Source organism: Vigna unguiculata, chromosome 3 (assembly GCF_004118075.2).
Source record: "Vigna unguiculata cultivar IT97K-499-35 chromosome 3, ASM411807v1, whole genome shotgun sequence".
Taxonomy (NCBI): Eukaryota; Viridiplantae; Streptophyta; class Magnoliopsida; order Fabales; family Fabaceae; genus Vigna; species Vigna unguiculata.
In genome coordinates this window covers 15,117,770-15,143,310 of record NC_040281.1, presented here as the reverse complement: position 1 = coordinate 15,143,310, position 25,541 = coordinate 15,117,770, and the positions used below count along the sequence as shown (strand labels likewise).

General features: G+C 34.3%; 1 long non-coding RNA gene across 1 annotated transcript; it reads left to right on the top strand.

Moving 5' to 3' along the window:
* Positions 1-9,573: 9,573 nt before the first annotated feature.
* On the top strand, positions 9,574-17,202 carry LOC114175932. Its single transcript, XR_003602947.1, has 2 exons — positions 9,574-10,125; positions 16,984-17,202. It is a non-coding gene; the product is annotated as an uncharacterized LOC114175932 (long non-coding RNA).
* Positions 17,203-25,541: the final 8,339 nt, after the last annotated feature.

Sequence of the window (25,541 nt, the reverse complement as noted above, 5' to 3'; positions counted from 1 at the left end):
CTGGTCTAGGGTTATGCTAGTAAGAAATTTAGAGTGTTCTAGTTCTAACTTAAGGACTTACGTATTCATAATTATTTTATTTATTTATTTTTGTTTATGTATATTTTAGGGTTTATAAACTCTATATCTATTTTATAAGTAAATAGTCTGATTCCCATCCATGAGAGTAATATTAAATAAATATATACTATAATATAATATATTATAATATAATATAATATATATATATATATATTATAAAATATTACACTATAATAATTCATATACATATATAGAAGTAACAAATTAGATAAAGTATAATTCGTCGATGTTTCTAAGACATAATTTGTTAAGTATATTATTGATTAATTGCTTTAACGATTCACACCAACATATAAATATGACATATTCAAATTTAGTAGTCACTTTCAATCTCATATATCCCTTTATACTCAATTTCTTATGTTTTTATTTACTTGAGCGTTGAAGAGAATTTTGTAAGTAGATATTCCTCCGATTTTATTCACATATTGTTAGAAATCTAAGTGTGAGTGTAAATCTCACATTGGCTAGAAATGAGAAAGTATAACATTATATAAGGATAAAGATCCATAAACCCATTGTCTTAAGGTTTTGGGTTGAGAGTGATGTCAATGCCTTATATAGTTGGGCTCAGGTCTCATTGGTGTTTGTTCTCCCTCGTGAAACCCCCTCTATAAACCTAACACATATCAACAATGCAATCTTTCCATGTCAGCTCGAAGGATTCATGCTCTTTTTATTTTTATTTTTGTATGCTTCCACATTCTATTTCATCATGAATTGGAGTATAAATCAATGTAGATTTTGGATTCATTTGATAACGTTGATTAGAAACTAGCTTGTAGGCATGTTTCATGGAGAGTATGTCATCAAAAAAAACTTTTCAACATCTTATATCACCAATATGTCAAGACTGATTATCTGAAATGATTATATTTACTTTTTAATATTTGACCATGAATTAATAATAGAATTGTATCATCACTTTTCTTTGTGTCCTAAGATTTGAGGATATGCTTGCTATCTTTATTTTTATCTTTGTTAGCTAGAGACCGTTAATGTTACAAACAAAGGTACATTAAGTTAAATAGAATCATTATTTATATGTGGGATTATTATTGCTAGAACAATCTAGTGTTTGTTTGCTTTTAGCTTATCAAGATACATTCATTATTTAAAATTATATATTTTAGCCACATAATTCTTAAGGTTTAGAACAACACCAAATATAAATGTTGAGACTAAGAACTAAGGCAATGCAGTATCATCCTGATCAAAACAAGGATAATAAAGAGACTTTTGAGGCCAAGTCTAAAGACATAGTTTGTTCATATGAAGCTATATATAAGGAAAGAAGAAATCAAAATTTGTGATTACCCAACTCTATACAATAACCTAAATGAGGTATTCAAGTTAATTATCAAAACATTTAAAGCTTTAATATAATTGCAATTGTATCACATTATTAGGTACTCCTTCTTACCTCTCTTTCTTTCCTAAAGAGGTTTTGGCTAAGAATATTTTAACAAGGCTTCAATCAAATATATTGTCATATTATTTCAGTCATTACTTGTTATTATAATTTAAGCTAAGATAAAGGAAGACTCTTAAGTCATGATCCTTACTTAGCACATCCTCAAGCTAGAAAGTTTTATCTAATGTGATGATCCCTCCCAAGAAGCACTCGAGCAAGGAAGCTTCATCTAACGTGATGATCCCTCTCGAGAAGTATCTAGGCAAGGAAGCATTGTCTAACGCGATTATCCTTCCCGAGAAATACCCCGACAAGGAAGCTTTGTCTAACTCAATGATCCCTCCTGAGAAGTACACGAGCAAGGAAGCTTCATCTAACGCATTGATCACTCATAAGAAGTGTTAGATATGAAGTGGTAATTTAAGCCAAGAAGGGGGGTTGAATTGGTTGTTTATAACTTTTTTGAAAGCTTAAAACCCCTTTTGATTGAATCAAATAGACCACAAAATTCAAATGCAAAAGCTGCAGGACAATACATTTTCAATCGGTCGAAAATAAAAAATAGTAGACTAATTTGTTCATAATCCTATGAATCAGTTGATTAAAATTTCAGAACAATTGGCTAAAATTATGGGAAATTATACAAAATGCAAATTTCTCAAATTTCACTCAAACAACAAACTTTTACACATAAGACTTATTCCAAACAATATTTTTAACATGTGTGCACTATTAGATTATACAGAAACGCATTCAAACACATAAAAGAGTGATTTACTTAGTTTTCTTGAAATTTTAAAGTGGGTGAGATGAAGGGAAGAGATTGGCACAAATGTTTAAATATTTATTCACTCAATCACAAAGCTACATCCAGTTTACTAGGAAAACTTGAGCTTGGTTTCCACTATATTCAAAAGTTTTACAAATCACACACCAAGATTACACTTTTGAACAAAGAAAAACACCAAGATTTTTTACTTATACAAAAATCTAAACTACAACCCTGCAAGAATCACACTCACAAACCTAGAACCACACTAGGTAAACAACCAGAGGCACAAGAACTACAAAATCGGATGGTGGCTCTCCCTAGCCAACCATACACGATTTCTTCAAGCTTCCACCAAGCTAAAATGCCTCCAATATCAACCAAGATCTTCAATCTTCACCTTGCATCTATGTAATTAAGAGAGAGTGAGTGAGAGAGAGAGAAAGAGTTTTCTAGTGATGAATAACAAGTTTTCGCACTCAAAAACTTATAATCGTGCCTCTGCTCTCGAAAACATAACTTATATAGTCTGGTCTTAAGTGAAATCAATCGATTGAATTTTTCGTACAATCTGTTGATATCACTTGACTTAAGTGAAATCAGTCGATTAAAAAACAATTTAACTGATTGAATGCATTATACCAGAAATTATATACAACAAGCATTTTAACTTGTTAAAACCTATTTTAACATATTAAAAAGGACACATTAAGACTAACAAGACATCTAACCTATGTCCTATAGCCTACCAACATGATATAACATGTAACCATTACATTTAACACATTATTTCCATATTTAATACAATAGAAACATAATCTTCATCAATCTTCATCAGTCACATGTGATCTTCATTCACTTAGCTTTTATCAAATCTTTGCACCAAGCTTGCTTGTGCCAACAAGAAGTACCTGGTTAAGGAAGACTTTTACCTCATGATCCCTACTTAACACATCCTCAAGCAAGGAAGCTTCATCTAACGTGATGATTCATCTCGAGAAGTACCCGAGCAAGGAAGCTTCATTTAACGTGATGATCCTCCCGAGAAGTACCTAGTCAAGTAAGACTTTTACCTTATGATCCCTACTTAGCACATCCGTAGGCAAGGAAGTTTCATCTAACGCGGTGATCCTTCCTGAGAAGTACTCGATCAAGGAAGACTTTTACCTCATGATCCCTACTTAGTATATCCTCGATCAGGGAAGCTTCATCTAACGATACGATCCCTCCCAAGAAGTAGCACGTGCATACCAATGAAACTCATGATGATGTGAGTGAAATAAAACAAAAAGGGAAAAACATATTATATATCAAGAAGAAAAAACATTTTATCCGTTGTAGGTTTATACACATAAGTAGTTGTCTTAGTATTTTCAGGAATGTCATCATCGTCCCCTAATAAACATTTTTATCAATGTTAAAGCATGGATCATCAACGAGAATCTTGAATAGATAAGATGCTCAACAGAGAGCCTTGTCGAAACCTACCAATTGAGGTAGTAAATCAATCTGAGCTCTACTAAACAAATGATCGATTTTGCTCAAATGATCCAACAATGTCAAGGACAACTCAACCTTAAAAAGATATAATTGAATACCAAGGTTGGAGAATGCAATTCGAGGTTGTTTAAAAAATAGCAAACCATAAATGAATGATCAAAAGCGTGTTTGAAAATGAATTATCACATCAGTTAAAAATGAACAAAGTTAAACACCATGACCAAGGATAATTAAAAAACGTGCATACACACTCCAACTAGACTGAACCAGAATTACAAGCTCATTCACTCATCTTATAGAGCTCCGAGCTCGGGGGCTTATGTATTTTCCCTCCATCCGAGCTGGAGAATAATATTAAATAAATATAATATTATCATAATATCATGCAATATGTATATATTGTTCTCGTAATATATACAATTATACTATATCATTAAATATTACACTATAGTTAATACAATTATGAACATAATATGTCACGAATGTCATCAAATATAATAATTGATATACATATATAGAAATAATAAATTAAATGGAGTATTATCATTCATATTACTAAGGCATAATTTGCTAATTAATGATATCATCAATTAATTACTTTAACGATTCACACCTGCATATAAATATGTCCCATATTCACAAGGAGTACTCACTTTAAATCTCACATATTCTTCTATACTAGTATTTTCCTATGCTCTTACTGACTTGAGCGTTAGAGAATCTTCTGCAGGTGGATCTTTCTTTAGTTTTATTCCCATATCAACAATCTAGTCTCTTCACGTCACCTCAAAGGACCCATGCTCTTTTCTAGTAGATCTTCCTTCGATTTAATTCACATATCAACGATCGAGTGTCTCCACATCACCTCGAAGACCACCCACACTCTGGTAAGAACAAGTAGTTTACATAGAAAAAATTTCTAACTGGTCCTCAAGTAATTAAATGTTTCAAAAATCATCTATAAGAATGAAGTAATTACTAAAAAGATATATAAAATTTCCCCCTACGTTAATTAAAATGATTTAACACCCAGTGGCGGATGTTTGTGGTAGCAGGGAGGGGCCATGCCCCCCCCCCAAATTTGATTTTTTTTTTTAAATTTTAGGTATTTTAAATTTTTTTATATTATAGATATTAGATAATATATTATAAATATTAGATAATATATTATAAATTAATGATAATTAAATTAAATATTTTATTTCTTTTATAAATATAATAATTAATGTTAATAAATAATAAAATATAAAATCAAACATAATAAAGAATAAAGAATAAAGAATACAAAGATTTATCAAGATGTTTTTATTATTATTTTTCATTATGGTTTGAGCTTCTTATAAATCGTTTTCATTTCTTGTTCTTAAATTTTTTCTTTTGTTTTTGAAGAGAAAAATATCCTTTTTTTTGCTCTTATTTCTCTTTGTTCTCTTTCATTCACGAGAAGGAAAAGAATTAGGTAATTCTTTCATCTTACTTGATAGTGAGATATTAGTTTAATAAATTATTTAATAATTCTCTTTTATATTAATTTTTATTTTATGAACATAGAAGTAAAAGTATCATATTGTGTGTTTTTTTATAACCGGATACTGTGGTTCATTATATGACTTGAGTTTCTCACAAATTGTTCTCATCTCCCATTCTCACCTATTTTCTTTTATTTCTTAAGAGAAAAAGATCTACTATTTTTGCTCTCATATATAAGTTGTTGTCTTCCATTCTCAAAAAAAATAAAGAAGAAGGTAATTCTCTCTCGTATCACATGATAGTGAAATATTAGTTTAATAGTTGTATATTAATTTATTTAATGAGCTTGTATATTAATTTTTATTTTATGAACATAAAAGAAAAAATATTGTACTGTGTGTTTTCTATAACTGGATCTTAAGTGTGGTTTGATTATCATCGAATTTTCTTTTGGTATTTACATCTCTCAGTTTTTTATTAGATTATGAAAAAATATTTTTTAGTCTTTTTTTTTAAATAGGTATACAAATTCAAGTCTTCCATATATTTATTTGTAATCTTATTTTTTTTTAGTTATCGTTATACTAAATTATGTATTCATTTTTATTATATTAGTGACAATAATTAAATGTATAAATTTTGAACGTATTATTTTGGCTCCCCCAACAATGTTGGTCAAGATCCGCCACTGTTAACACCGTTAAATTTTCTTAATTTAAAATTATTTTTTTTGTATTTTCTTTTTTCATCTAACGGTCATACATATAGATGTCAATATGGCGGATATGATACGAGTAATAAATCCTTCGTACCCTATCCGCTGGATAATTATTTATCGTGTAACCGTACCCATAAAATAACTTTTGTTACTTTTGATTTCATGCTACTCACATTCTTTATTGATTTCAAGATCAAATGATATCTTGGAAAGCTGTGCTAATGTTGTTGGAATAATATATTTTCTTATTTATAAAATAACACATTAAACATTAATGGTTATATTTTAAGTTTAATTTGAGTAACTTCTATCTTATCAAATAATGTTGTTTTTAAATGCATATCAAAATGGGCTATAACTTGGACTAGACTCCAGTTAACATTTAATGATTTAAATAGTTAATTGATTGATTAGTGAAAGACTAAAACACAAATAAGGTTTTCTTAATATTTTGAGTTTTCGTTCGTTTTGCTCTCAATATTTTAAGTTTTGATTTGTTTTTGTCTCAATATTTGTCTTTGATTCAGTTAAGTTCCATCATGTATTAAGTTGATTCAATTTGATCGTTTCCGTTAGATTTGTATAAACAATGTCGATGTTGAGAAAGTGTTGAGTTAGCTATATATAATGAACACATGTCCATATATTAACTTTTTTATACTTTTTGTTTTGTTTTTTAGATTTTTTCCCTCTCTTTTCTCTCTATTCTTCTCCAAATCCTGGAGCAACATCACATGTGGGTCATGGGAGCAATACTAGGACCATATGTGGCACCATGTTAACACTCCAATTTTCACTATTTTTCCTTTCTAAAGGTTTTCTTTTCCTTTAAATTAATATGTTTTCATCTTTAATTAACTAATTTTTGTTGAGTGTTGAGAAAAATAGAGTTTTTAGAAAAATGTGACAAAAAGGTTGATTTTAAGAGTATTTTGTTGCATATAATCTTTTTCTTTTTAAACTTCCTTTTTTAATAAAATCAGTTTGCCAAGAAACCCTTGTTTTTGCTATTTTAAGTTTTGGACCCCTTGACTCTAATCTTTCTTATTTGCAAAGCAACCCTTACTTTATTCAATTGAAGTGTTGACCAAGTCCTTCTCCTAAAACGCACCGTTTAATGAAAAAGTGGTTGATCCATCCTTTGCTTTGATGAAAGGAGGCACGAGGAGCTCCAATGCAAGCTAGAACCTAATTTCACTGTTGCCATGGTCTAAAATCACTATTGTCATATAATTTCTGGATTTTTATTTTGTTTGGTTTTGTAGTAGCATTTTATCATGACAAATCTGATCATGTAAGCCTCATTCATTATGCATTGCACTCATGCATATCATGTTTAGTTGTCATCATATATTTAGTTTTGTTTTAAATTGAGTTAATTATGCTTTTTTCGTAAGTTATTTCATTTTCCCCCATTTGCATGTTTTGTTGTTGTTGTTGTTGTTGTTGTTAGCAATATTAAATTACGCAAGTTATACTTAACACACACCATTTACTTGGATTCGATAACCAAGATTTTCCTATACTTCATTGGGGAACTTTTGGGTTGTTTACTAAATTCTAAGCACAACGAAAAGGGTTTAACATGCCCCCTCCACCAGCCAGAGCCGCCAAGGGCGACGCTACTCCCTATCGAAGGCCTCGCTAACATTGTGCTGCACCTAAATTCTCTTTATCTTCTTCTCTAAATCCCGCGAGCGATAGAAGCAAGGGTAACACTAGTGGTGAGCAAGTGGCATTGCGACTAAGGTCGGAGACTAACATGGTCTTGACACTATTCATGCAGTTGTGTGATGAATCCGCCCCAAGGCCCAATCCATGGCCCACATGCACCTTAAGGTCCAAGCCCAATCAAAGGCCCAATAACAAGAGGATGTGTGTTGGAGCATTATAATAGATTTTATTTTGGGCCAAATGTTAGGCCATGCTTTGTAGAATAAAATGCTAAAGTACTTTTGTTGTTTAGCCTTCAAATTGGGCTAATTCAAGCCCAATTAAATAACTTGCGTGAGACTAGTATGGGAGGACAAGCTTGGAGCGCACACTTCATGATTGTGTTAATTTTGGAGTGCATTGTTTAGCCTAGTGCAAGGCTTGGTGTGCATGGTTCACATGGAGCAAAGCATGGGAACTGTGAGTGGACACATGACTCTTGATCCCTCCATCCTTTGCATCTCACAACTACAATTCAAGCTTCTCCTCCAAGCTACATTTTCATTACATTTCATGCTACATTTCTCATTTCATTTGGCCGACCATGATTCCTATAAATGGGGCCATTCTACTCTTGTATTTAGTTACTTTTGAATGGTAATATGCTAAGTGTTGAGATCACTCCACCCTTATTACCTCAAGAGTCACTTGCTAGACTAGTTTTTACTCTAAACTCCTATAGCCTTCTTCCCTAGAATGAATCTCTATTCTAGACTTATCACCACTTCATCTCCATTGCTTCAAGGGCCTTCAAAGCTTGACTCAATTCCTCCATCCAGCTCCATTTTCGCTACAACCATGGACCTTCTCCTCTTCATTTTCGTGCTTCAAGGTCCATCATTATGTTTTCAATGGGGTATAATGGTTTTAGATTTGGGTTTTGAAGGAGAAGGATGAAAAAGAAGGTAGGTATGCGATAACTCTGGTGAGGTCTTCAAGGTCCATCATTGTGTTTTCAATGGGGTATAATGGTTTCAAATTTGGGTTTTGAAAGAGAAGGATGAAAGAGAAGGATGAAAGAGAAGGTAGGTACGTGATAACTCTGGTAAGGTCTTAGGTAGTGACAGACGTTCTGGTCAGTGGCTCTAGCTAGTAGAGGTGGTACCAAAGCTAGTATTGGTGTTGCTTCCATGACCCACACATGGTGTTGCTTTGGAGAAGGAGAGGGAGAAGAGAGAGAAAAAAAAACTAAAAATACCTAAGAAAATGAAAAAAAAAATTATATTGACACATGTTCGTTACATTTAACCAAGTCAACACTTTTAACGGTATCTAATAGACAAAACAAAATTGAATCAATTTAATACACAATATAATTTCAATAAAACAAAAATAAATATTTAAACAAAAACACTTCGAAACCCATAATATAATAAGTAAAAATAGGGATTGAAACTAAATAAGAATGAGAATGCTTTAATTACTCATTCATATTTATTAACATCAAAACTTTCTAACCTTAACAATAAATAATTCAATATTTGTATACATATATTAGATGAAGTGGGTCTCAACACTTTTCAAAAATTAACTTTGTTTGCAATTGAACAGTACTTATTATATTTTAAGTTTAACTCGAATAACTTCTATGGTATCAAATAACGTTGTTTTTAAATATATGAAAATCCGCTACATACTAGAGTAGGCTCTAGTCAACATTTAACGATTTAATTAGCTAATTAACCGATTAATGAAAGGCAAGAACACATACAAGATTTTCATATATTCAACTATAATTCTACTCAACAAAACATATGTTAAATGAGTGGTTCAATTACTTATTCATATTTCTTACTTGTTAACATAAAAACATAACAATAACAATAAATAATTCAATGTTTCAATACATATATTACACAACGTGAGTCTTAACACTTTTCAAGAATTAACTTTGGCTGCAATCAAGTACCAGAAGTTCCACACTGTCAAGTTAATAAGAATTTAAAACTAACAATAATATAAGTAGCCGCGGAGGTTAAGTACGGCCATGTTAAGTACTATGGAGAACTGGGGAAACAGTAGCAGCCGCGCATTCTTTTGTCTGTGAACAGTGCTAATTGGAGTGAAATTGATGTATTTAAACCTACATTTTTATTCTCTATGAGGTAGGTTTTTCCTAGTGTTTATTTTGCAGCCATGGCAAAGAAAGACCACCGCTGTGACAAATTCTTTGTAACCGAAAAGTCCTTCAATAACTGCAAAGACGGATCACAGAATTTCTGCAAGACCTCGATTAGCGCCCCAAGAGTCGTAAATTCCTTCAATAATAAGGGATCAGGTTACCAAAACTTAAGGGGATTGAAGATTCATTGCGATGACAAATCTGTTTTGCACTATTTCCGAGCCCTTGTCGGCAGTGGGATATCTAGACTTTTCAACTACAACGGAAACGAATCTCAGGAGTTCCCTGGCTTCACCTTCTTACAGTATCTGCGTGACTTAACCCGTGTGGGATGAGAGGTACCTTAGATATTCAGTTTTCTCCAGCAATATTTATTTGGTTAATTTACTTCAGTTATGGCGAGAGTTAAGACGAGACTGTATGTTTTGAGAGCAATGTTTTTCTTTTTTTCTTTTATTACTTCAGTTTTACTCTAGTTAAATTGTGTATGAAGGATTCGTCTAAAAGTAATTAGTCAAGTTTAATTGAGGTCAAATCCTGTTTCAAAAAATCCGTTAAAAGTCTTCCTCCTGTGTACGGAAGAGATTTTGTATGCAGAGGACACTAGGATTTCATTGTAGAAACTGAGACACAGGGTGTGGTTTTGATTTAAGAGCCATTTAACAGTAACTTTGATTCATCTTGAATCTATTCTCATTATCCTTTAGGTTTAAGACTCTGTTAAAGACAAAGTCAACGTTTCCTACACAAACACTCGCTCTCAATACTAGGTTGAAGACGAGCACATGAAATCACAATCATGTATATATTGTTTAACAACATAAACTAGGGTCTTATATCCCTTCGAAACCACAACAACAGTTTTTTTTTTTTTTTTTTTTTCTCTCTCTCTTTTCTCTACATATCAGACCTCCTATTTTTAGGCAATATTTCCAATTCTCTCTAATATTTCCAATTCTCTCTAACACTTTATAGGTTGAAGACGAGCACATGAAGTCACAATCATGTATATATTATTTAACAACATAAACTAGGGTCTTATATCCCTTCGAAATCACAACAAAGAGTTTTTTTTTTCTCTCTCTTTTCTCTACATATCAGACCTCCTATTTTTAGGCAATATTTCCAATTCTCTCTAACACTTTATATGGACCATGATACCATGCTGCTAATTTGTGAAAAGAGGTATCGGCCAACTAGTGCTGCTTGTAAGGTTTTTAAATACACTAGGTCTCCACATTGTTACCCTTTATCCACTTTCTTTTTATCAGCATACCAAAGACAAATAATTAGTCCATTTCTTAGGCATTTCCTCAGAAACACATCTTAGATATGCTTCAATAGACTTGTTCAAGGCCTTAGTTTGGCCATCAATGGAGGATTAAAAGCTGTAGACCTCAATAGCTTTACTCCATGTTTTTCCATAAATTCTAACCAGAATTCACTCATGAAGTCCCTATCTAAAAGGATCTCTGTTTGCCATCCTTGCAATTTAACCACATTGTCCATGAAGATTTGTGCCACTTTTGCAGCTCCAAATGGATGAGCAAGAGACAGAAATGAGCATACTTAGTCAATCTATCAATTACCACAAAAATAACTGTCATAGAGTTTGCTTTAGGAAAACCAACTATGAAATCCATAGATATAAATTTCCACTCTTAATTAGGAATTGATAAGGTTGTACAAAACCAGCAGGGAGCTGACGTAAGGGCTTATTCTGTTGGCAAGTGTTACTTTCCTGTACCCATTGGTTTACCTCCTGCATTCTTTTCCAATGAAATTATTCTTTGATTCTCCTGTAAGCTCATAACTTGAATGACCACCAATGGCTGAATTGTGAAAGGTTGAAGGATTTTTGTCTTCAAACCTGAATCATTTCCAACCACAAGTTTACCTTTCCTCCTGATAACTTATCCACCATACGTCTAGTGCTTGCAAGGCTGTTGTATCATTCGGGTTTTGTCAATTACCTCCTGTAATTTATTATGATCTTCCTTCTAGGAGTCTTTTTCCTCTTCTATTAACTGAGATGTCAAAATTAAGAGTGTTGCTAAAGTACCTTTACCTTCATTTCCTGATAAGGCATCTGCTACAATATTTTCTTTTCCCTTCTTGTACTCAATAATGAAGTCCAATCCCACTAATTTCTGCAATCCCCAATTTTGCATAAGTGTAGTAGGAGGTTGTTAAAGGATATGCTTCACAGCTTTTTGGTCTGTCTTTATCATAAATTGTTGATCTAAGAAGAATTGTTGCCACTTTTTCACTGCAAGTAGAATCGCAAAAAACTCCTTTTCATAAGCTGATAGAAACTGCTACTTTGGCCCCATAGCCTTGCTTATATTAGCAATTTGATGGTTTGATTGCATCAAAAGTGCTCCTAAGCTAATGCCTGAAGCATCTGTCTCTATTGTCATAGGCTTTGTGAAGTCAGGTAAGATTACTCAAGTTAATCCCAGTTTTAACTTATTGAGCTTTATTTTCTGCTTCAGTCCATTTGTATTTTGCACCCTTCTGTAAAAGACTAGTTAAAGATGCTGCAATTTTGCCATATCCATAACCTTCTATAATACCCTGATAATCCTAAAAAGCTTATGAGTTCTTTAAAATTTTTTGGCCGTGGCCATTGTTGTACAACTACAATTTTATCAGGATCTGGTTGCACCCTTGTTTCTGATGTCCAAAATAATCCACTTGTGACGTGCCAAAGTTGCATTTCTTCAGGTTTAAGACTGATGGAATGTAGTAGGCATAGAACTAGTATAGAATGTTTACAAAGTATTTCTCCTATTGAGGTTGTTCAAGAGAACCTCACTCTACACAATTCTTTTAAAACTTTTCCTTTCCAAAAACCTTGCCCCCTTCCAATACTACCCTGAACTATATAAAATAGTCCATTACAGCTGGCACACCGCGCTAATTTATTTCTTCTCTTATATATCATTCATTAAGTTTTGGAAAGTTGCCGTGTTGTTGAGACCAAACCACTCACTCATAGAGATCATTGTGTGTTCTGAAGGCTGTTTTGTAGATCTCCTCCTCATTCATCTTCACTTATTGCCACTCCTTGGATCCAACTTAGAAAAATAAGTGGCACCATGTAATTCATCTAAGTGGTCTTCAATTAAGGGTATTGAGAACTTATTTTTGACAGTGAAAGCATAAAGTTTTCTGACGTCTGGTAGACAGCTTTTGTCGCTTAAACTGTTCCAAACAAACTGAATTAATCACCCTTTACTAATGCAGTATAAGAATCAACTCAGGTTAGTCTAAGGACGGAACCAATGCAATGAGTGGATTGAATGCTAAATACATGTTTTTGGGGGATTTTTTTAAAGCATAGAAGATAGACAATGAAACTGAAATAAAAGCAATTACAAAGTACTAAACTAAGAAAACTAAACTCATTTAAAATACTAGACTGTTACACATTCAATTCAAACAAAAAGAAATAACTCAAGGCTAAAGATTAACTCCACAAACTAAACTAAACTACATGCAAGAATGTAAACTAAATTAAGAGTATGCCATGACAAGAATGAATGCAATGCAGAATGCATGATGTGATATGGAATCTGAATGGGAATGGTGGATGGTGCATTAGATCTAAAAAGAGAGTGAAAGTGAACCTAGAAATAAAGAATGCGTGAATGCGTAGCTGCAATTCAGTCAAATGCAGCCACACTCAAACTATTGAAAATGCAAACCCTACACATACACACTAATGCTGCTGCTGTTTGGAAAAAAAAAAAAAAACTGGAAGAATATGGTAGCAGAGAAATTAGAGCTTGCAGCAAGAAAAATGCATGAATACAGAATCAGAATTGAGCAATAACAGTAGACTGTAAATGATGCTAAAAATGAGTGCAAGATAAGCTTCACACAAGTACAAGTTGATATGCATAAATGAGTGGATCCTAGGCTGTTACAAGTGCAAACTAATCACTGAAAGTGGTAAATGATAGCAAAATTGGGACAGCAAAAACGTGTTAGTTTGAACAAGTTGAATAAGTTGAGCATTGTTGAATGATGAAACACAAGCCACTAACGAAGAAATATTCCTAATGCATGATACCCTCAAAGCAATAAAACAGTGCCATGATCTTCATATTTCAGTCCAGTAAAACTAATCCCAAAATATCATTCATATAGAATTGTGCAAAAATTAGCATTGTATTGAAAATTCCATACCCCTAAGAAAAACTCGAGAGCTCCCCTGTTCTCTCTATTCCCCTTTTTCCCAAATTCCAACCCCCTGCCTCTGCCCCAATTGCCTCTCCAAATTTCCAACAAAATCCTGCCAAAAGCTGCAAAACCTGATTCTCCTTTTCTGAGTGTGTGTGTTGCCAGTCCTCACAGAATTTTCTTCTGTTTTGTCTGTTGATGTGGCAATGATGGCCAACCCTAGATCAGCTCCCTTTTTGGGCTATTCCATGTGCAGAGAAGAAGCCCATTAGGTGAAGAAAGGGTCTGCTTCAAGGCTTTGCTAAATGTACATCTTCCAGAGTACACTGCATCTTGCACAGAATTCCAAAAATTGTGTTCTACCACTTCAATTAAATATCTTTGAGTGTAGAATCCAACGCAACAGGAACCAACTCATTTGGATACCTACAGAGAAAGTTATGATCAAAACAATCAGCAAATGTCAGTGCTGAAAAATCAGCGTTTTTCTGCCAGCGCCTGGCGGTAGCAAGGTAGCGCCAGGCGGGAACGTGACAGTGGAAAATTCTCCTTTAAGATGCGCCGGACGGTAATAAATACCGCCAGGCAATACTGCAGCTTCTGAAAACAACTTAAAATATTACATTTTTAAGCTAAGATTGAAAGATAAAAGAAACTAAAATGCCAAGTGAGTGCAATAAGCTTAAATATGAAGGTATAGAAATTGAGTTATCAACGTCTGTGCAGCATCTCCATGAACCATCATTCTTCTTAACCAAAACTAGAGGTGATGCATTGCAGCTTAAACTTTCTTTGATAAAGGCACTAAAGAACACAACTTTGACTTGACTCTCAATTTCTGCTTTTTGATTATGTGGGTACCTGTATGCTTTAAACAAACAGGTATATTACATGTTAGTGTGATTTTATGATCATACCTTCTTGGATGCAATTGATTAGGTTCTTGGAATAAATTCTTAAATTGTTGGAATAAAGTATCCAATTGAGATTGCCGTGTTGTTAGTTCTGGTGTATCCTGATTAAATGTAGCCTATAAGCGAAGAACACCCTCTATAGCAAGTAACATGGGTTGGCCTGTGCTGTCATTAAATTTCCTATATATTGTCGTTCTGATGTTGTTCACCCTGTGATGTGACTGTTTCTCTTTGATGCTGAAACGTCAAGTCAATTGGGCACAATTCCAAGAGATTTCAGTAAGTTTCTTGAACCATAGCATTTCAAGAATTGCTCCGAAATGGCTACCAGAAAAAAACTAGGAAATCAGCCTCAAATGATTGTTGAATTTCCAGTTCACTCGAGGACATTTCTGGTAATCCTAAGTTGTTTATCTGATGCTCTACTATGATAGGAAAGTCTCTGATGAAAGTGGTTTTAATCCTAACAGCTTCATCCATTTTTCACTGATGAAATTGTGTGTACTTTTTGTATCCATCAAGAAGGGAACCTCTTGTTTTTGATTAATGCTTTCAATTATAACGTGTTCCCACCTGTTACACCTTGTAAAGCATGTAAAGAAAGGTGAACATTGGAGTCATTGGCTAATTCAAGACTGCTTCCCACCAATTCATTGTTTTTATTTTTATTTCCTTTTTTCTGAATCTGAATTGACACATTCATCAACCTCCTGTGGTGCAAAGAAAATGGCATTTAATTTCCCCCAACCTTACACTTATATTTACGATTCTTATCCCACTACTCACCACGGAGTGGACATAATCCTTTTAAAATACGGTCACTCACCTCTTTCCTGGAAATTGAATTTGCCATAGTATATTTTGAATCTGCAATAGAAGCTGACTTTTTCCGTAGTGCTGTGTGATTTTGCTACGGTGTAGTTATTGAGGAAGTTCTGTTGTTTTGACTAGCACTAGACTAGAATAGTGAATATCTGAATTGTGTCTCAAATCAAAGTTGATCAATTTGTTTCCATTGAGTTTCTTTGTATTTCTTGAAGCACCTCATCTTGTAAACGTGCCAACCTCGTGACTTGGATTGTAGATTGTCGATGGACATGAATGAATTTCTCCTACTCCAAACTTAGTCCCGAGAGGAAAAGCTTAAATCTTTCTCCTTAGAGATTGTCCACACAGGCCAAAAGATTAGCAACATTTTGCAAATATTTGATTAAAGAACCTTCTTATTTCAATCTTGTGAGTTCTGCAACTAGGTCTTCAAATGGTCCATCGTCAAACCTATTTCCAACATCTTGCAAGATCTGAAATGTTTTACACTGAAAATCTGGTGTTTGAATATAATGGAATTGCCATGAGAATGCCTTGCCATCCATGGATAGAAGAAGTAGACACCCTCTTTGATTTCCTGTGTTCTTTCCTGCTCAAAGAATTGTTCTGCTTTTGTGTGCCATTGACGAAATTGGTACTATCAATAACGTAATTTGCTGGCCAACATTCGGGACTGCTATTGAGGAAACTAATCCCTCAATCGATTTTTGCAATACCTCCAAAGTCTATTGTGTTAATTCTTGAGAGACCGCCATAGTCTTCTCCATGCTGTCCATGCAAGTCTTGAGTTCCTTTTTGCGGTCACCATCTTCTCCGACTAAGCTGATACCAAATGGTTAGACAAAATCAATGCTGCCTACACAAACACTCACTCTCGAGGAACAATGAAATCACAATTCTGTATATTGTTTAATAACATAAACTAGGGTCTTATATAACCACCTTCAAAACAACAATTGGAGTTCTTTTTTATCTTCTACGTATCAGATCTGCTATTTTTATCTATAACAAATTCATTGATGAGGGTGTAAATACATTTCCAGAAATGTTTAGAATAGCAAAATTTAATAAAGCATGCGAGAATTGGTTTTGTTAGGAATATGACAATGTGTATATATGTGTCAAGTTTGAAAGCTACAATGCCATGAATTATGTGGTTGCTAAATGTAGTTATATATATAACATGCATGATATATCTCCTGCATAACTGTGTATGCCATCACAGACTCACTCCCTTTTCTTTTTGTGTTGCTTGGTTCATTGCAGCTGAAATACGGAACTAGGGAAATGTAGTCATGGAGGCATAATACTACCCTAAGGATTTTCCCCATTCTCAGTTTATTTGTTCAAGACTGTCTTTGTTTTATATCCTCGTTCAACTTTCAGTTTAAGGATATATTTTCGAGGGTGTGACTTTGTTTTATACACACATTGAACTTTCACTCTTGATTATTACAACAAATGTTAACTATACTTTATACTTTATTATGTTCATGCAGAACATATATATATATATATATATATATATATATATATATATATATATATATATATATATATTGACTTAGCCACATTAATTACTCTGAAGATTATTTTGTTCAATTATTTGATTTTGTTTTATTACCATGATATTACATTCTTTCACACAAATTTTCCATATTACTTTTCCAATTTATTTTTTCGAGCTGTTCAAACTAAATTTAGGTAATGAAAATTTTTGGAAGCAAACCATTGCTTCCACGTGATGGGAATATATATATATATATATATATATATATATATATATATATATATATATATATATATAACAAGAAAATGTTTTATTAGTAACCAATTTTAGTGACTAAAAGTTGTTAGTCACTATAGTGATCAGTTTAAATACCAATTTACAAAATTAAAATTTATTGGTTACTAAAATAGTCACTAATATAAATAAAAAATTATAATTTGTCACTAAATTTGTCACTAATTAATTAGAGACCAATTTAGTAACTAAGTTATTTTGGTAGCCAAAACTTAGGTAGCTAATTTTTAGTGACCAATTTTTTTTGATAGTTAAAACTATGGTAACTAATTTTAAAAACCAATTTAGTGACCAATTATAATTTTTTATTCATAATAGTAACTATTTTAGTAATCAATAATTTTTTTACTTTGTAAACTTGCATCTAAATTAGTAATTATAGTAATATGAATTAAATTAAGTAGACTAAGATAAGAATGACTCATCTTAAGTGTTCAAGGTATCCGTCAATGTTAATTCATATTTACAGAAATGAAATTTAAATAAATAATTTACACAAAAATATTTATAAATCAATTTAACAACTATTTTCCCAAAGACTTTGGCCATATTCATCAATGGGACTATGTTTTGTATTTTCAAACGATAAAAGCAGTAGGTGTGTCATTTAGTGGTGCACTTTACTTTGTTACCTTTATTTATGATTGTTCCAGGAAGCTGTGGGTCTATGCACTTCAACGAAAGGATCAAATATTTGATAAGTTCAAGGAATTTCATGCCTTGGTTGAGAGGCAATCAGGGAAGAAGCTGAAATGTATCCGTTCTGACAATGGTGGTAAGTATCGTGGACCCTTCGTTATTGCAAGCAACATGGTATTGTAATGAGAAGACTCCTCCTAAAACTCCTCAGTTGTATGGTTTAGCTGAGAGGATGAATAAGACATTACTTGAGAAGGTGAGATGTATGATCTCAGATGCTAAATTACCCAAGCATTTTTGGGGTGAGGCATCATTATACACGGTGATGCATGTTATCAATCTCACTCCTACTGTGATTCTGGACAGTGAAGTGCCAAATAAAATTTGGTTTGGCAAGAATGTAAGTTATGATCATTTGCATGTCTTCGATTGCAAGGCATTTTTTCATATTCCGAGGGATGAAAGATCCAAGTTGGATGCGAAGACAAGGCAATGCATCTTTATTGGCTATGGTGAGGATGGATTTGGCTACAGGTTTTATGATCCTATTGAGAAGAAACTTGTTAGAAGCCGTGATGTACAATTCATGAAAGACCAGACCATTGAAGACATTGATAAGGTGGAGAAGACAAGATGGATCTTCAAGATGAAACAAGATGCTAATTCTACATTTCTAAAGTACAAGGCTAGATTAGTGGTGAAAGGTTTCAGACAGAAAAAGGGTGTTGATTTCAATGAGATTTTCTCACTTGTGGTGAAAATGTCATCCATCAGGACTGTGCTAAGTTTAGTTGCTACTCTTGATTTAAAGGTTGAGTAGATGGATGTGAAGACAACTTTCCTTCATGGTAATTTGGAGGAAGAGATATACATGAAGCAACCAGATGGTTTTCTTGTTGAAGGCAAGGACAGTTATGTGCGTAGGCTAAGGAAAAGTCTATACGATTTGAAGCAGGCTCCAAGGCAGTGGTATAAGAAGTTTGAGTCTTTTATGTGTGAGCAGGGCTACAAGAAGACTACTTTTAATCATAGTGTCTTTGTTAAAAGTTTTTCTAATGATGATTTTATTATCCTGTCATTATATGTTGAAGACATGCTTATTGTTGGGAAATATGTTTCCAAAATTAACAAGTTGAAGAAGCAATTGGCGAGTCATTTTCTACGAAGGACTTAGGAGCTGCTAAACAAACTCTTGGAATAAGAATCATTTGAGAAAGAAAAGAAAGGAAGCTTTGGCTGTCACAGGAACACTATATTAAAAGGGTCTTGTAGAGATTCCAGATGGAAAATGCGAAAGCCGTAAGCACTCATCTTGTTACTCATTTTAAACTGAGTGTTAAACAAAGTCCTTCAAATGAAGCTGAGAAGGCATATATGAGCATAGTTCCTTATGCATCTACGGTGGGCAGTTTGATGTATGCAATGATGTGCACGAGATTAGATATTACACATGATATTGGTACAGTCAGTCAATTTTTGTCAAACCTAGGTAGAGAGCATTGGAATGTTATGAAATGGATTTTGAGATATCTTCATGGTACTATTGCTATGAAGCATTGTTTTGGAGGTGATAAGCCTAATTTGGTGGGATACTCATATTCATATATGGCTGGAGACATTGATTCCAAGAAGTCCACCTCGGGCTATTTGATTAATTTTGCAGGGGGAGCTGGGGCTTGGCAATCAAGACTACAAAGGTGTGTAGTGTTGTCTACTACAGAGGTAAAGTTCATTGCCATTACTGAAGCATGCAAGGAGTTGCTATGATTGAAGAAATTCTTGCAGGAGCTTGGTTTTAGGCAAGATAACTATTCATTGTTCGTTGATAGCTAGAGTACTATCCATCTTGGTAAGAATCCAACTTTCCATTCTAGATCCAAACATATTGATGTGAGGTATCATTAGATACGTGATGCTTTGGATGCTAAGTTGTTGGTGTTGGAAAAAGTTCATATAGATGATAATGGTGCTAATATGATGACTGAAGCATTGCCAAGAGGGAAGTTTGAAATCGTTGGTTTGGCGGTTATCTCCACATAGTTGTGAGGGGGAGATTTGTTGGGTATAGAACTCCCTTCCTATGTAGAGAAAAGGTCCAAAACTTTAGAAGCCCATGTCTCACTTAACCTAGTGGAGAGGGGGCTGCAAAATAAAAAGAGAGGCGAAATAATAGAGTCAAAACACACTAAAAACCCTAGCATATAGAGGGAGAGGTAGAGCGAAAATTCTATTCACGTTTTTCACAGAGTTGCCATCGTAAAATCGGCACTGCGGATTCGCTTACCATTGGATCATATTGAAATTTTTACAGCAGGTTTGGAATACATTGTTCTTCATTCTAACTGGTCAAATTGTTGATACGAAGTTTGAGTTGGGAGATATTAATTTCGCACTGCAACAATGATTTCATAAGTTTTCTTCTCTTGTTCTTCTCTATTTGAAAGCTTTGTTGCTTTGCTATTTGGTTGGGTGTTGGCACTAATTTGTGTTATTTATTGAGACTCTTTTGTACTCTTGTTGATCATAGTGAAGCTATTTCTTTGGTCTGGATGACTCGTGGTTTTTACCCTTAATTTGAAGGGTTTCCACGTTAAAAATCTTGGTGCCTTTATTTGTGATTGTGGTAATTTATTATTGCTGCTCTTTGATTATTGCTCCTCATAGATTCTTGCAAGTTAGGGAAATTATATCCGCTGCATTCTTTGGTATATTGTTTGTGTTTTTGTTTTCCCCATCATCAACAAATATCTTTTTTACTATATTTAGCCAAAATACTTCTACCTCGGTTGGTAGAGATTTATACTTCTACCTTGGTTGGTAGTGATTTATAGATGGAGAAAATATACATACTGTATAATTTGTACCTAATATATGACTTTGTATGGAAATAATAATAGTATTAAAATCTCGGAGGGACATGGGAAGAGTTTCACCAGACCCCACGGTGGGTGTCAGATGTTTTTACCGGGATCTGGCGCATAGTCTGCAAGACAGGTGGCATGATCCAAGCGATGCCTCTGATGATCTTGATGGCTTTGGCGGAGGAAGATCCACCTGCATAAGACTCTCTAATGCTCAAGTTAGTAAGAAAGTATTAGGATCTATGAGAATTAAGTAGTGAGTATGAATTGGAGTGTACTTCCTATTGAAAATACCATTTTATTTATATGGTTTCTAGGTCCATGAAATCTGTTATAAAATAGAGAATATAAAAGAATTTCAATAAATAATAAAAACTTACTGCATGTGTGATAAAATAACAATAATATACCAGTTAATTAGGTTAAGCATATATTATGCTCACATATGGTATAAAAGGATACTTATGATATTAATATATCATATAATCAAATTACCGATAAATTTGACCATATATTATGTTAATATATATGGTAGCAAAATCTACAAATATTTATGCTAATATTATTTAGCTAATTTAGATCAATACTACCAAATGAGGCTTGTTAGATCGTGTTCTTTAGCATATTTATTTGTTGGGTCATATAGTTGCACATATCATATGCTATTTAGATAGTTTAGGAATCCAAATTTGCATAAGAGTGTTTGACATAGCATTTCTCATCGAGCAATATCTGATATATTATTCCATTATGAGAGAGATTTGAGAGAACTTTGCTAATGTTGAAAGGTTTTGTTTGATAAATGATCACGCTTAAAAGTCATAACATTCACACCATCTTTCATATGAAGAAAGTTATTATCTCTCAAACATTCATAAAACCCATTCATATGCACAAAATTGATTATTAGCAAACAAGTATTTGATTATATGGATACATTTATCAGTAATTGCAATATGTTTCATATATTGACAAAAAGCTTATTTTGAGACAGATATTTTCTTAAATTTCTTGTAGTAAGGAGAATAATTTTGATGATTACAATGACAATAGATGCACATTGTCTTTGTCTTTGTTATGAGACGTTTAATCTTACAAAAGAAATAATTAGTGTAAGACGTGACACGATTACAGGCACAAGTCATGGGTTTGGATTGGGGTCATTTTAATTTAAGTGGGTGGGTTTTGAGTTGGCCATGAAAGGTATTGTGTCCACATGCTCACACATTTTTTTATTAACCGAATGCCTTAAAGGTCAAAAGAAACGGCTTTGACTAATATGTTGGGATTTTGGAGGAAGCAAATACAATGATCTAAAATGTGGATAAGTTGCTTTGGGTGGGACTTTGACTAATGTTTATAATCTTATTTTCAGATTAAGAGAATTCAAAAATAAAAAGGAATCAACTCTAAAGATAACTGCATAAAAAAAGAAGCTAAATTCCCATAGTTAAATCCCTACATCACTATAATTTGTTAATCTATATTTTTTGTTTTATGATCGCAATGCGATTTTAATTTTCAAGTTTCATTAAGTAAACCTTACTTTCCCTTTAATTTATAATAAAATCTTTTTGCTAGTTGGTTATGAGTTTAATGAATTTCACTGATCCGAGATTTAAAATCTACTATATACCAACACTAGAATGATTAGACCAATGACTTTAGGAGGTCTGTTTTTTTAGTCACCGAAAGAATATCAGGTATTAGGAATTTTATTGAACATAGCATTTTTACGGGGGTTTATAAGTTTACCATTGCTCAGGGCAACAAGAAATAAATCGAACAAAAAATAATAATTAACGCAGAGAGGTTGAAGGGAGTGAAATGGTGAAATATATCAAAGGAAATAGGATAGAGGAAGGGAATTAAAGAATTGTTATCAAGACATTAAGAGAAACATGATCAAGAAAGAAAGACATAAAAAAAAATGTGATCAATACAAGGTGTAACATACCTTTCCGGATGTTACGTGTAAAATTTTATTTTATTATTTAACTTCCAAACACAACCTATTAAACAGGAACTTTCTAATTATTTTATCTTAAAAATCACTTGCCAAAAATTTATTTGAAATAATCTTTATTCTTCAAAATAAAACATCGTTCAACCAAACAAACGTTTTAACTTAATACAAAACCTTCAAGTTCAAAACTCAAAACAACTAAACTACTACATTTTATTCAAAGGAAACATTTTAAAATGTCTAAAAAAACTCACAAAATTTTGATGGTCCTTGTTGTGTTTGTGATATGTTTTGTATAGCATGTTGTGTTGGTTCTAGTCTTGGATATGCTTGATATTGTCATGAGCGGGTAGGTTCATGATTGGTGATGAACACGTGATGATATGAGCGGGGAGGTTCATATCTTGATGCTCTTGTGTGAGGATACGAGCGGGGAGGTTCGTATGTTTCGTGCTCACACTTGAGAGCTATTGCGAGCGGGGAGGTTCGTAGCTGGTGGATCATGTGTGTTGGACTACGGGCGAAGAGGTCCATAGAGTTGCACTACGAGCGGGGAGGTTCGTAGAGTTGGACCACGAGCGGATAAGTTCATGGAAGCATTGGAATCCTAAGACCAGCTTGAGTATGTATTTTGTATAGTGCAATGTGATTTTCTTAATTTCATTTTGATGCTATGATGTAAGACTTGGATCAAGAGATGATGTGCCATGAGCGGGTAGGTTCTGTAACGTCCCTACTGGAAATTACTTAATTAAATAAATAAATAATAATTGAAATCAATGCGACTTAATTTTATTATTCCCAAAACGTGCCAAAAGCTATTTAATAATAGTAGTAAAGTTATTACAATTTTCCAAAAATCTAATGAAAATAACAATAAACACAAATAAGTTCTTAGCTAAAATCTCAAGCTAGCCCCTCTCTCCATCTGAAGCGTCAGCAACATCACCTGTAATATCGTATGCTCACATGTAAATAATTACACGATCATCGCCAATCACAAACAAAAAGGGTGAGCTTATAAATAAAAATAACATATAGTATAACAGAATAAAAACTGTTCTTATGGAACCGAGGTCTGTAGTCCACAAATCGGCCAAGGGTCTTGTGCGTCTTCTCCGGGTCAGTCTTCTCTTGTCTCGAAAGGGGGGCTTGAGGGCGGCGCAGGGGACCTGCAAAAGACACTCCGATGCCTAAGTCAGCACTAGTGATGTCAGGGTTTCAGAGAATAATTAATGTGTAATCAATGCATGGAACAGTGTGCTATTTATACCTTTTTTACCTGTGGGTCCTACCTGGGATGGGCTTTCTGGCCCAATATTCCCTTTTTGGCTATTCTTGGATCCAGTGTTAAGGGCGGAATTTACCAAGGGGTCCTTCGAATGTTGGCGGTGCCCGGTACTCGGCCATGAGATGCGTCGAGGGTGGCTTTCCTTTAGAAATGTGCCTTTCGCAGGGTAGGCGGCCACGGGGTTTTGGTTGTAGGCCGCGTTGTTTAGAAGGAGTGTCTTCGTGAAGGGGTGTGTGAGGCTAGGTGGGGTCCGTGTTCTCCATGTGGGGGTGTTCCCGCGTGGTAGGCGGCGATCGTGCTCTTTGGGGGCCGTGTGGTTCTGTGCGAAGGCGTCTTTGCATGGTATGCAGCGGTAGGCGGCCATTGTGCTTTATGGGGGCCGTGTACTCGGGTACGATTGGGACATCAGCCTCCCAGTCTAGAGGCAAGAAGTGACGTATAGACTATTTTGCAAATTTCATTTGTGGTCTTTGGCCGTGTACCATGTGAGTATACCAGCCTCCCAGTCTAGAGGCAAGAAGTGGCGTATAGACTTATATGAATATGGTGGTGTGCCGTTGTCTGTAGTTGCTAGCGGCCAAGTTGTTGTGATAGCTGGGCCGGTATCTTTACAAGGCGTGAGGTGAGTGGTATTGTTTGGTCTGACACTTGGTCAGGGGTTAGGTAAGGTGAAAAGACGTTACTGTTGGTTAGCCTGGTTGGTGTTAGAGTTGGTTTTTCGAGGTGATTTTTGGTGGCTGGGCCTTAGGCTTTGAGGAGGTTTGGTGGCAGGTGAAGAGTTTTGGCTAAGTGCTTTAAATAGAACTGGATTCATTTGGCATTTTTCATCGCTCTTAGTTGTTGCTTTCGCTGTGCTCGCTATGTTGCTGATTGGGCGTCTGTTGGTGTTCGTGTGCCGTCTTCTGTTTGACCGGTTTGTGAGGTATGTCGACTACGTCTTCTAGTGGTTCAAACTGTGGTGACTCGGGGGCAAGTTTTGGTGGACTCAGGTTAGAGTTTTTGAGTTCGTCAGAGACGTTACATATTGAGGTTGAGCGGGAGGTGCGTCAAGATCCGGCTAGTGAGCATGCGGAGTCGCTCTGGCCGAGGAGGGATGGGTACGAGTGGGTGGCTGAGGGGGTGAGGTCGTGCTCTTCGAAGTACCGTTGGTCTAGGCTGTTGAGGTCTTGGATGAATGGTATCTATTTGTTTGAAATGGGAGCGGATCCGAGTACGGTGGCTATTGAGAGGGTGAGTGCTGTGTGTCATGGTCGCGAGGGGTTG